Source organism: Echinops telfairi, unplaced genomic scaffold (assembly GCF_000313985.2).
Source record: "Echinops telfairi isolate 266 unplaced genomic scaffold, ASM31398v2 ScPeMD7_7400;HRSCAF=8409, whole genome shotgun sequence".
Classification (NCBI taxonomy): domain Eukaryota; kingdom Metazoa; phylum Chordata; class Mammalia; order Afrosoricida; family Tenrecidae; genus Echinops; species Echinops telfairi.
In genome coordinates this window covers 56,703,244-56,717,621 of record NW_022111300.1, presented here as the reverse complement: position 1 = coordinate 56,717,621, position 14,378 = coordinate 56,703,244, and positions in this window count along the sequence as shown.

Sequence of the window (14,378 nt, the reverse complement as noted above, 5' to 3'; positions counted from 1 at the left end):
CTCTTGCTTCAATATTTTACTTTTGATAATAAGCTATCACATTTAGCTTTGAAAACTCGTATTTCCTTTGTGACAGATGGGCTGTCTTGACATACAAGAACAACAATGTGTCTTTAGGTAACACAGGGTTTGTGCTAGGTACCAGTTTACCAAACTTGCATTGTTCTTTCAGCTGCTTTTGAAAATGTCAGCCCCAGTTGCCATTGAGTGGACTCTGACCCTGGAGATCCAGTGTGTCCCAGAGGTCAAATGTGCCCCACAGCACTGTGCATGGCTGCGTTTGTGGAGCTCGATAGCCTGCCCTGTCTTCCAAGGCACATTCTGAGTGGTCTCCAACCTCAAAGTTTTGGGCTAGCAACTAAGGGCATGTACCCTTTGCACTAGGCAGGGACTCCTACCAAGATTTAGGGAGCCACAATAACTCGTGTGTGTTCCAACCAGAGACCCAGGGGCATAGCCTGTTATAAATAGGGCTACTAAGCATAAGGTCAGCAATTTGAACCTACCAGCTGCTTGAAGGGGGAAAGATGAGGCATAAAAATTTACGGTCTTAGAAATCTTAATTGGGGCCACTATGGCTCAGAACGAACTCCATGGGAGTGGGTTTGAGGTTAGAATAGTATGATTCTCTGCCCTATAGGGACATGAGTCTGAATCACCTCATTGGCAGGGCAGATTCTAACAAGTCCTATCATCCTTTTGTATGATCAAATAGAACACCAGGAATTCTGTTAAATGGTATCCAAGGCAGTGTGTGGTGTTGATAATCTGTGATTCCGTGCCCTCACATTAAGCAACAATTAATCAGGAAGACTTAAAAAAAATAACTCCAGCCCTTTGATGAGCTTTCAATGTTGTCTGTATCCAGTTTTCCACTGGGGTCTTCTCTCTGCGTCTTACTGTCATTAGGTGGCATTGAGCTGGTTCCAACCCATAGCAACCCTAGTAGAACAGAGCAAAACATGGCCCAGTCTGATGTGGTTCTCACCATTATTCCTATGTTTGAGCCCATTGTTGCAGCCACTTACTTAACCCATCTTGTTGAGAGCCTTTCTCTTTGTGCTGCCCCTCTACTTTACCAAGCATGGCATCCTTTTCAAGGGACTGGTCTCTCCTCTGAACACGTCCAAAGTATGTCCAGACCAAGTCTCAGCATCTTTGCCTCTAAGCAGTTTCCTGGCTGTCCGTCTTCCCAGACAGACCTGTTTGTTCTCTTGGCACTCCTTGGTACTTTCGCTATTATTCTCCAGCATCATGATTCATCTGCATCTTTGATCTTCTTTAACCAATGTCCAACTGTCACATGCCTATGAGGTGACGGAAAATACCGGGCTGGGTCAGATGCACCTCCGCTGTCATAGCAACCTGCTTGCTTTTCAGCACTTTCAAGAGGCCTTGTGCAGTAGACCCGATCAGGGTTCCCCTGTGGGCAGTGAGCTACAGTTCCACCATGTAGTTACAGCAGGCAAAATTACACGAGTTCGGATAATAGCAAAATATGGCAACATACGTCAAAGCTGTTGAGTGCTGCTTTTATTCAGGGGTGGGGGTGTCTCAATATAATGTATTTATTGGTAAGCTGATAGCATTTAATTTTCACTTATGCCTCATTTTAAAACTGGCTTGCAAAATCCCTGAAAAATCCACCAATCAGTTCTCAACAGCTGGCTCTACCCGGTGACTGTAGTCTTCCCATTGTGGCCAACTTCAAGCTGCAGATGTGAAGTTACTGAAAGGAAGCTGAGGGGAGCAGCTCAGAGCCGGTCTGCTCTGGTCTATGCTGGTCAGGGAGCTTGCACAGTTTTCAGAATGCAAAGCAGCTCTGAGATCAAATATGGGGAGCTGCTAAGCTAGAAAGTAGTGGGTTAGCCCATTGTGCAGCTGGGGTCAGTGGGTGGGGTGACAGTGGAAAGCCCCAGCAATTTAACATGTGACCCATTAAACATAAGGAGTCCTGTTACGGGATAGTGGACACAGGTATGCCGAAGAGCTGGCTGTTCAGCAGGTGAAAGAGAAGTAAGTGATGGGGAACGAAGGCCTGACTGAGAAATGGGGTGGAAGTAAGTTTGCAACCAAAAGCAGAAGGAGTTACATCAAAACGAACTATTTTATGATAGCCACTGACACCTAATTGAAAATACTTTTTTCTTAGGATATGCTATGGATCAACATGAATGCAAGATAGGATGGCAACTACCGGTACTTGACAGCAGCCGATGATAAAATATTCTCATTGGTAAGCTGTCCAAGGAACCCATGATGGTGCCTCGGGGACATGATCTTCTGCTGACCCATAGGCTAGAGATCTAAATCCACCTTGAGATGATTTGGAAGAATGGTCTCGTTATCTGCTTCCAAACACCGGTCACTGGGAACCCTGCGGACCACAGTTCTCCCCCAGAGTACATGGGATTGTCATATGTTTGCGTGAACCTGATGCCAACTGGTTTGGCTGGTAGATGCATGCATATTTACTATAGCCATGCATACCTAATCGGAAATGTTTGGCTCAGGTTGGTTATAAGTTCTGCAAGACATAAGTGTCAATGCATATGTACGTGTATATGTACAAGAAATTGTATATCCATTCCCTAATCTTGTCTGTGTATCTAGAACTATCCATCTGTAAGAGAGATGCTTTGAAAGGGAGGTTTCACTAAGTGATAGGGCAGCATCTTGCCAAGGATATCCTCCCATGCTTTCAGCAGCACTGACCAAACTGGAAAGAGATTCTAAGCTCCGTGTCCCAGAAGCAAGTTGCCTTCAATTCCCTGCCATTTAAAACGAAGACCCTCCAGCAGGTGTGCCCAAGCGCATTTCCACTGCCAATCTAGATCAGAGGAATAAATAAAATCACTAAGGTAACCAGCTTCCAAACACCCTGTGAATCACGAAGGCATTTTCCCATAGCGCCAAACCGAAATTATACCTGGAAGACGAACATTCTAAACTGCCTTCCTAAAAGTAGGTTTAATTTTTCACTATTGTCTGTTTGCAAAGACTCTGAGTAGGCATTCAGTGTTTGTGCTGTAATGATTCCTTTTTAAGGCCAAAATACCAGTAAAACAAAATCATGGGATCCAGTCATCCGTGACTATTTTTATACCCAAGCAAGTCAAAGTGAGCTGTCAGAACACATCATAGATGTCAGGTCAAATGTACTCCTGTCCCTTTGATCAAATACATGATCTACTAAGAAATCATGGTCAAATGAACAGCTGGCAGCCCAAGCCCACCACGAGCAGTTCTGTTGGAAGAGAGTGTGGCAGGCAGCTTTGGCATCCCTAGGGAGCAGTTCTGCCCTGTCCTGAAGGGTCACTGTGAGTGGTCCCATTCTATGGCAGTGGGAATGCAAGTCATTTATTGAGCTGGTGATGCACTCTGTCCTCAGCCCTGTTCTCAGCGGCATCTTCTCCCCTGCCTCTCGCTCATGGCCCCTCCACTCTGGCCATGCAGCTCAGGCCTGTCACCCACGCTTGCTGTTCTTCTGCTGTGGGTCTTGTGAAGGGACCTTCTCTCTAATCAGCAAAACCTCCAGCATGTGTGCTGTGCTTCTCCCTGGAGGGTCACCGTTGCAGAAACAGGGAACAAGTGGACATCTGTAGGTGCCAGGCTGGGGGTGTGGTGGTGTCACTCCTTATAACCAATTGTGAAGGGAAAATGACCTGAGGGTCCTTCACCAAGGGTCTTGACTTGGCATCTTAGAACTCCTGCCAAATAGTCCAGAGATGCATCCCTTGTTAGCCTGTCAGAGAGCCATAACGCTAGGAAACCTGGGCGCACCATGGGTGGAGGTGCTCGCATGCCCCCGTGCTCACAGGAATGCACAAGGTAGTGCTGCACAGATTGAGTGGATTCTGAATGAAACAGGTCATTTGTCACACCTTCCAGGTTTGGCCAACAGAGTAAAGGACCCTGGTTAAACTTTAAACATCTCTGATTTGGACTGCTGAGGAGAGGCAGAACCCATGCCTTCTGAAGCTTGCCCGTCGTAAAATTACTCCTGATGCAAGTTCATAAATAATATATGCACTGTTGATAGATCCCAAATCTGAAGTTCCTCTTACAGACAGAGAGTGTGCCTGATCATCCGGAAAGTGTGATATTAAATTGGAGGGAGGCTGAGGGAGAGAGGGAGGTAACAGAAGGAGGGAGACAGAGAAGGAACAAAAGAATGAAACTCAAGGTCTGTTGAAGTCATGGATGCTATTTTTACTATTTAGTCTTAAAACAAATACATTTTCAGTCATCCTGGTGCCATGTCTTGTGTCACTTTATTTTCCTGCCCGTTTGGAGAATCAGCATTCATAGTCCTTCCAATGTTGCCATGTTTATTACAAATGGTTGCAATCGTTTTCTGCTTCATCAGAGTGACTTCTGCTTGATTATTATTTTAAAACTTGATGAGAATAATATACATTTAGTAGGTATATTGTATATACTATATATGCACATATGTTACATACCATCCCACTATCATCCACCACCGCTTGTCTGTAAGTTTGTCATACTGTGGTGGCTTGTGCATTGCTGTGATGCTGGAGGCTATGTCAAATGGTCACCCAGCAGGGTCACCCAGGGTGGCAGGAGTCCTGCAGAGGTTCCAGACAAGAACAGACAAAGAAGAAATCAGTCTGCTGCACCAGACCTCTTCAGGGCATTGAAGAGCAAGGAGGCTACTTGGAGGACCCAGACCACGGTCGCTTCCATTACCTCCTGTGCGTGGGAAAGTTGGACATTGACTAAAGAAGACTTGGTGCATTTGAGTTGTGGTGCTGGGGAAGAGTATTGAAAATACCATGGGCTGCTAAAAGGAGAAGCAATTCTATCTTGGAAGAAATATGGCCAAGAGTGTTCCTTAGAGGCAAGGATGACCAGACCTGGTCTTACATATTATATGGGCATGTTGCCAGGAGACACAGGTCTCTGAAAAAGGACATCATGTGCGGGAGGATAGAGGGCTAGCAAAGGAGAGGAAGGCCCTTAAGGAGATGGATTTACCCTGTGGCTACAACAGTGGTCTCAAACAAAAGGATGACTGGAGGATGGCACAGGCCAGGGCGGTGTTTCATTCTGCTGGGCATCAGGTCACCATGGGTTGGAACCGACTTGATGGCTCCTGACAGCATCAACCACTCTCATCCAGGCCATTCTAACGCACCACAACCCACCTAGGGCTTCCGGCACTGTGGAGCTTCACGGGAGCAGACAGCCTCGTCTTTCTCCCTGAGAGCAACTGGTGCATTTAATCCACTGTCATAAGGATGAGCAGTATGACAGCTATCCCACCACTCCACAGAAGCCAAGAAAAATGAGGCTATCTATTCTCACAAAGACTTACAATCTCAAAAACCCTATGTAGCGTCACTCTATGTAGCAATCTATTTAATAGTAGTGGATGTATATGTGCATTTACAATTGACGTTATACACCTGTGTTGTTTTCCTTAATTTTAAAACTGCTCCACAACAACATAAACCTTGAGGAAGCATGCGTATGTCACCACAACGTTCCCACTGACATCCCAGAGGATGAACGTGTTAGACCCACGTGCTAGTGGTCTGTTTCACCAGAAGGAACGCAGCAGGAGTATACAGTCAAATCAGTGGGGCTGTGTTTTGCTCCTCGTGTCCTAACTTGCCTACCTGAGATTTAAAATGTCCCAAGTGCTGACATTTTCAACATGCTTTACCTCTCCATTATCCCTGGGAGCAACCACAGTCCTCCCTTTCAGATATTCCCACCTGTCCCAGGGATCCTACCTGCCTCAGGAAATCCCTGCAATGATTCGAAGAACTCACTATCCATAAGTGAAATGGCTTGTGTAGGAGCTGGTATATCCCCATTGCGAAGTTCAGATCTCCATCTGGAGGATCCTCCTCATCCCCCAGGATACAGAAGTTGGTGAATCAGGACAGCGGATTGGCAGCGATGCAAGTTCCAGGAACAGGAGGTCAGGCAGAGAAAAGCCGGAGGCAGTGTTCAGGGCAAAATAGCAAAACACACTTAAGCGGAATCAGGTCTTGCCTGCTTAGACCAGCCGATAAGCATCCAGAAGCCCAGTCCAGAGACTACCCTCATCCTGGCCCAGTAACCTTTGTGGGTGGGAACTAGCTCCTTGGTGGCTCAGCACCAGTCTCCTGCACATGCTCACTGGGCAAGGGCAAGGGAAGTTCACAAAAATGGGTTTGAAGGAGGTGTGGGTTTTGCCTTCTGAAGATCACACCATGGAGGACACAGAGTGTGGTGACTTGTGTTACACCCTCTAGTAAGGGGGTGACTCAAATGTATTCCACCTTAATCCTTTCTTATTAGCATAACAGGTAGTTTCCTCCAAAATGAGATAAGAGCTACAGGTGCAGAGGCTAGAATGTACCTTACATCACAGAAAGCAGGACCACATTAACGAGTTAATTGGCTCTATCTTACCATCCGAAGAGATGCTTTGTCTAAAATAGAACATGGCTCAAAGTGCCCTACAGTTGCTCAACTTGCCATAATTTGTTCTGAAGATTCTAAACATTTTCCCATGTTGACTAGCAGAGCAGGCAGCATGCTTTCCATTCATGGAATGTGGTCATGCTGCTACCTCATGTGGCCATGTCGGGTGGGTGCTCAGGCCCTCTAAAAGCAGCCGGGGGTCTTTTGGCCCCTACAAGGCCATCATCTAGGTGCAGGTGAGGCCTGAGTACCCTCCATCTTCCACAGAGCAGCAGGAGCCTGGGCCTTTGCTGGCAGATCTCAGAGATCTTGGGAGGCCAGGTCCAGACCACTGTGCAAAGTTGTCAGTTCTCCAATGCCTCTGCGAGATGTCTGGAAGCTCTCCACCACTTATCTGTCAGCTTGTTCACCTGCGGTGACCTGTGTGTGGCTGTGATGCTGGAAGCTCTGTCACTGCCCCAAGTGCTCCTTAGCATGCTCGTTGGAAGCAAGCGTGGTGAGCGCTCATCTCACGCCCTGTGGATCTGTGACCAGGAGAGCTCAGTCCCTGGGAAAGGGCATCATGCCTGGTAAGCAGAGGAGCAGCAAAAAAAGAGGAAGACCCTGGACAAAATGGAATGACACCATGGTTACCACGATGGGCTTAAGCATATGAACAATTGCATGGCTGTTACAGGACTGGATAATGTGTCGTTCTGTTGTACACAGAGTCTCTGTGAGCCAGAATTGCCTTGAAGGCACCTAACACAACACGAAAGCCTGCTGACACATTCCTGTCGTCTAGTAAGTGTGACATAGCATGAGGAAAAAGTCTGACATATGGCAAGAGTGACCAAAATGGGACACGGAGACACGAAGGGAGCACATGGTGCTAGATCACAAAAGTGAAGCTGACAGAGCCGCTCTAGGCAGCGTTGCCACAGCCTGCTGTTTGTGAACATAAAAAGCCACCCACGTGCACCGTGCAATAAAGCAAAGAGGCAAGAAGAGGCCTGCTCGTCCTTCTCTGGGCAATGGCTTTGTTCTGGCCCCTCGGTGCACAGAGGAGAACCAGAGACAGCTGGGAGTGAGCTCTGCCCTCTCCCCGGCCCTCTCAAATGAGCCCTCCCTGCTGGCCTGCGAAGAGAAGCAATTCCATTGTCCCCATAGAGAAAGGATCAAAGTGATAGATATGTGATCAATGTGCGCATAAAAATTTAACAAATGCCACCAGAGAGAAAGACTTCCACTGACCTCAGAAATCAAGGGCTTTGTCTCTATTTTTGAACCACCGTCAATGAAGTTGATGAGATTTCAGTAGCCCCCACAGTTCACCTTTCAGAATGGCTTTTTATCTCCTAACCCCCATGAAGCATCCTTCTGAAGCCTAAACAAAACAATGCCCCTGGGTCCAGGTGTCACTCGGCTTTGCATTATCTTCACCCAAGCCAAAAGTGTCTGGCAAGGCGGGGACACCATTTCCAACCTAGCTGAGCTGCAGGGGATGGGCACAGGCTTCTCCAAGGAGGTCACTTTCCAAACACAGACCCAACTTGCCCTCATCAAGGCGCTTGCCCCACTCATCTTCCATGCCCGCTCTGCTGCCATTGCCGACCCAGTGTTGTTGTCTACTCATCTGCTTGTTGCTGAGCTGTGCTTTCTATTACGATGAAAGCAAACTCCAGATCCATCAATGCCTGTGAAACCCTCAAAGGTACCCCGAGGCGAGTGCTCAGATCCAGGTGGGATGCTGACCTGAATCCCACTCGATCAGGGGATGAGATGCTCCTGAAAATTGTGGAGAGGCCTTTTCACCTGGGCCACCCTTTTCATCTTTGCAACTTGAACTTGAGATTGTTCACAAGCAACTCTCAGCACCAGTATGGCTGGGGCCCATTTTTATATTCTAAGTTGTTATGGCTAGGAGTTGTCGGGTTGGTTCTGACCCATTCTGACCCTGTGTACAACAGACGCAAATATGGCCCTGCGCTGCACCATCCTCACAGTCACTATGTTGGAGCCCTTTACTGCAGCCACCGAATCAATTGCTCTCTCTGACAGTCTTCGTTTTTACTGTCCTTCTACTGCACCACGCATGATGTCTTTCTCCAGACACTGTGCTCTCTTGATAACATGTCAAAACTGTGTGATGTGAAGTCTCACCATCCGCCTTCTGAGGAGTCTGCTGGTTATACGTCTTCCAAAACAGAATTGTTTGTTCTTTGCTGTTCTTATCCAACGCTATAATTCAAACCAAGGACTCTGGTCTTTTGTCTGTGTGTAAGTTCAAAGTCTTGCTAAGGAGGGTTAACATTCATACAGGCCGAGGTTTATTCCAACAAAATGTGTTTCACCAAGTCTCTGTGATCACTGGATGGCTGCAGACATGTTTTCTCAGTTACACTCATCTTAGACTCATTAGAGTGACTTAAAAAAAGTCTGATCAAATTTGTAACTTCTAAAGAGCTCTGCTAGGATGGTTTCATTCAAGACAGAGAGGCCAGCACTCAAGGTTATGGCTACTCTTTTTTGAGATTTCAAAGGGATAATTTTGATAAATTGTCTCCGAGGACACAGGATGATTACAGGGCTTATTAGGAATAAGTTTTAAGAAAATAGAAAACTGCATGGATCAGTAAAAGGCCAGGGAAGTTGTGTCTAGGGTTTTTGTTTTCTATCACAACAGGGCTCCAAGGGTAGCAAGAGAATGTTCTATGAACATTTAATTGAGAAAGCCCAATCCATTAACATTGCAGACTTGACCTTGCCCCTTCAGGATCTTCTTTGTTCTCCAAACCCAAAGAACATTTTGGAGTAGCCTGTTTTGAATCATCTGAGAACTCGCACACTCCCATTCTGATGTGGTGTCAATCAAGTGTCCAGAATTCTTCAAGGAAGGACTGCAATAGCTTCCCATTTGAACATTTTTCTTTTGTAAATATTTCTATGATGTTATAGTAATACTTATTTTGACTTACCTTCAAAGCCCAAGTCATAAAGCTGAGGTTTACCTGATTTCATGGTTCACAAGGTCTGGAAGCCACCATGGAATACTGTCAGTAGTACAAACGAGAGCTCTTCTTATTACTCTGCTAAGCACAACGTAGACCACAGGTGTCATCTCATTTAAGTCATTCAGAAATCCCAGGCGATGAAGACTAATGTTGGTCATATTTGTACACAAGAAAATGGATGATCAAACAGCTGACTTGTCAGTGATCACAGGGTATAAATGGCACAGCAATAATTTGAATCAAGTGGGGTGGATTCAGAAGCCAATGCTTTCATTATTATCGGACAACTCCACTCAGTGGTTGAATCAGACCGGTGTCCACGGAGTTCCTCCAGCCCCTGTGGTTATTGACGCTCGGGGCCTGCAACCTGCGATCTCTTGAACGCTGTCCAGCATGGACAGAGTCACGCTCACACTCACTCTATCTGCTACGCTCCGCAGGTCTGAGTTGGATAGAGAACTCTGCTGTGACAGCAATCCTAACATGAGAATGGGCTGGGATCCTGGACCACAGGCAGCCACCAGGTTTCCTGGTCTTTGAATGGATGGCACTTTTCCTTTTCCCTTCTTTTCTGACCCTTTGGAAGTTTGACTATGCTTCGATCCCATTGTGAAAGTTAATGAGTCCATCTTCTTGTTTCGAATGGTTTTCTCGGGCGTGAGAAAGGAGAAGGCAGTGGTAAGGACAAAGGGACTGTGGTGGCCAGTGTCCTGGGCTGAATAGTGTTCAGTGTCCCACCAACTCAGGTGAGCTGGAAACTTTTTACTGGAAAGTAGGGACTTTGCGGTTAGAAGTACTTAAAGTAGAATGAGGCTGTATTGGGATTGGCTGTGTTCTGAACAAAGTGACTGCTGTCTTTCTAATAGGAGAGATGTCACAAGACAGATCGATGAAGACTCTGGGCAGACAGAGGCAGGGGATTGAGCGAAATGGCTACAATTCAAAGATGCAAAGACTGACAGGAGCTGCCCTAATCTATGACGAAGCACATTAGGGTTCTTCCTTAGGACTTTCAGAGGGCTCATGATGTTGACAACACCCTAATTTTGAACTTCTTGCCTCCAGAGTTGGAAGAACCCCACCCTCCCCCCCTGCTTTTAAAGTCACCAAGCTGTTGATACCTTGTTACGGCAGCTCTGAGAAACTTGGACAGTCTCCATATTCAAGTTCTTGTCATCCTATATAGTATGTTCCCCCATATTCCATTTTAATAGATCTTCTGCACGAGGATCGTAAACATTAAATACATTCTTGGAAGTTAAGAGTTGGCATGGACATTGGCATTGCTCTTGTGGTCCAGGAGGTGTGGACGACACCAGGTCCCACTGTCATGAGTGGCTGGTGCCCAGATGCTGCTGCTGATGAGTGCCTTTGAGTTGGTGCTGACTCATAGCCACCTCTGTACAACAGAGCCCAGCGCCGAGCAGTCCTGCATCATCCTCACCCTTGTTGCACACTGTCAGTCATCTTGCTGAGGGCCTACCTCTTTTCTCTGCCCCTCCACTATCTAGCGCATGACGTTCTTCTCCAGGGATTGGTCTCGCCTGACCACATGTCCAAAGTCCACGAGACAAAGTGTTGCCCTCATTGCCTTTAAGGAGCATGTGGGTTGTACTTCTTCCGAGACCGCTTCATTTGTTCTTTTGGCATTCCACGGTACTTACACTATTCTTCACCAGAACCGTCATTCAACTGCACGGATTCTTCAGTCTTCCTTGATTGGTGTCCAACTTTCACATTCATATGAGGCAACTGAAAATACCCTGGCGACCCCTCAGTTCTCAAAGTATTGTACTGCCCCTGCTTTCCCATACCTTACGGAATATCTTGTGTAGCTGTTTTATCCAAATGATTGTCTATGAAACTCGTGCAGTTTTTTACCAGAAAGTTATTGTTTTTCATTGAAAAATTCCAGTTGTTAGTCATGCCACACTTTTTTTTTCATGAGGCCAACTTAAATGTATCAATAACTCTACAAGGCTAAAGTTCTGTGAAAATTTGCTTTTTGAACCACCTAACATGTTCCAGCTACAGGTCATGATTACTCAATTCCAATGTTCCTGTCCACAGCCTGGTTTTATCTGCACAAAGTACCAGCCCAAACTGCGAGCATTATTTCTGTTCATGAACTCATAGTTGCGGATTCTGTCCAATTTTCAGGTGTTTGTGCTAATCTATTGTAGTAATTCCTATTTTATGAACCTGTGTCAATAGCATCTTTGAAAACAAAGTAGTAATGAAAGGAAAAGAAGGAGACAACTATTAAAGGCTCCCTACTCAGTTATTACACCTGATATTCTTAGGCAAGGAACATTTTGTTTTTCAGCTTCTTATTGTGAATTGGGTGAAAGTTGACAGGTCAGCTCATCTTTCCATTGAACATTTACATGTGTTTTGTTTCATGCCTTTCATTCCAATCCCCACTAGGTAGCACCACACGTCCCACCTTTTCCCTGTTGTTTCTCCTTCTTTCCTCACCTCTGAATCTGTCCTTGGTTAGTGCTGCCTGTTGGTCTCAAAGGGCTGTTCTTTCCCAGGTGTGCTTACCTTTCTAGTCTTTGTACCTCATGTAGACTTGTCTGTTATTTGGCTGAAATTTAAATCATGAGGGCGAGATCATTTTAAGACCATGGGCGTGACTAATAGCCAGAGTCTTGTGGGGACCGACTAGCCTCAAGCTGACCAGTAAGTCAGTAATTTTGAATTTGTTTCCCACTGTACCCCCGCTCTACCTAGGTACGTTTAACATGATCACCTTGAGAGCAGTTGGCAGTGGTGGCTGGGCACCATCTAGTTGTTCTGGACTTAGGGTCCTGAGGACTGATGCTGATGTGGTCCATTCGTCCTTTGGACTAGTGGTTTCCAGGTGTCTTCAATTTTCTTTAGTCATCTTTCCTGAGACTAAGAGTTTCACTTTAGATGTCTGTGAATAAGCTCTCAAGACCCCCATTGCTACTTCTCAAGGTATAACTGATAGTTTTGTATTTCATTTTAGAACGATTTTACACATCAAAAATTGTGTGGTTAGTAGTGATAGAACCCAAGAAATACTACTTCTTGGTTAATTGGCCAAAGCCATTTATCCTTCAACTCTCCCAGGTAAGAAGCCTTGTGGACATCAGAAAACAGGCCAGAAGGAGGGGGAGACACTGTTGAGATAGGAAGTCAGAGCAAAGACCACCCCTTCCTTCCGACTCTTCCTTAACTCTCATGCTGTCCCTCAGCTGGGCTTCCACCTGGAATGTGTCCTTCTGTCCTGATGATTGGAGGACAGTTTTCAGCATCCCTGTGAGGCCAGGGTAAAGTATTCTACAGACTGTTGGCTCTGGGGTCTACAAGAACACTTCATTTCAAGTGATGCTGGAGAACAAGAGAGATCGCAGATGAAGAAGGGTGCCATCTGGCACCACAGGGCACCACTTTTCTACTGAAAATTGTGCCCACAAACAATGCCTTCTCTAGAGCTCCCATTTTCTAGTCTCTTAGTTCTCACAGTCTATTTGGCCCTGTGGGACCCTGAAGGTTTCATGCAAGACCAAGGTTAAACAACTACCACAATATTTATCACATACTACTTTCTAATTGTGGAAACCAGATGGCATAGTGATTGCATGTTGGGCTGTGATCCACAAGGTCAGCAGTTTGAAACCATCAGCTGCTTCTCAGGAAAAGTATGTGGCTTTCTACTCCCTGAAAGAGTTAGTCTCTGAAAGCCACAAGGAGAGTTCTACCTTGTCCTACAAGGTTGCCGTGAGTTTAAGTCAATTGATGGTAGTGAATTTGGCTTGGGTTTATTCTATAATTACAATTGATAATAGGAGTTACACAGGAATCAGCGTGGTCTCTTGCAGAAGGAGGTCCAAGGGAACTGAGGAGAGTGACACCATGAGCTACCGGATCAGTCCGTGGGAAGCCGCTGTTAAAGCACGCATTTCAGGAAACCTACTCCCTTTGCTCCCCTTCCACCCTCAGGTGCTTCATCCAGAATCCCTGTTCTTAGTCCCGTGTCTGATTCTCATTCTATTTTCCCATCTGCCGCGTTTATGAACATTCAATTGATGACATGAAAAAATCGGAGATGCTGGTTGGAAAACAGCAATGACAACAGAAGCGAAACAAAATGGCAGACCTTGCGCACTCCTAGTTTTACTTATATGACCATGGACATTGCTTAAGTGGAGATATTCTGTATTAAAAATTGTGCAATATATTTCTGAGCACTGAGCTATTGGGGGAGAGAAAAGAAGTTATTTCTATTTCTCCCATTAACTCTTTATATGCCGATGCAAGATGGACAACAGTGATTTTCAGGTTTTTGGTGGGGTTGGAAGAAAGGGTGCATCTGTGCACGATTCCGTTCCTTCCTGTCACCTCCTTAACCCGTTATTCTTCATTGGTGCTAAGATCGCTTCGTGGCCCTCTATTACATTCTAGGACTGTATCTTCAGGTGTCTGTCATCACAAAGCATCCAGTCTCTATCCACCAGTCATTTGCTTTCAGCCACGTTGATGCTTGCTTTTCTTCTTCCAGACATTCTGAAGGAACACCTTCATTTGCCTTTAGATTTAAAACAATAGCACCAGCAGTAAAGTCTTTTCATGACTCCATAACTCTCCAGAACGTTTACTGCTCTGCCACAGAAACGGAGATGGAAAAAGACTGTTTTTGTGCTGAATAATTGCTAACTCTTTCTCCAACCACACCACATTCACAGTCAATGATCCTTTACAAGCACTCATGAGAACATCTCCTCCTCCCTCTTTCTCTCTCTCTCTCTGTTCTTTCATTCCTGTTCGTTCTTCTTTGCATCGCTTCCCTTTCCCTTTTTACCTTCTGTCCTTTCCCTTTTCCATCTTGGGAAGACCATAGCTGTTGCTGAGGGCCCACTGACTCAATTCTGACTTGTGGAGGCTCTATGAACAGTGTAAAACTGCCCCATACTG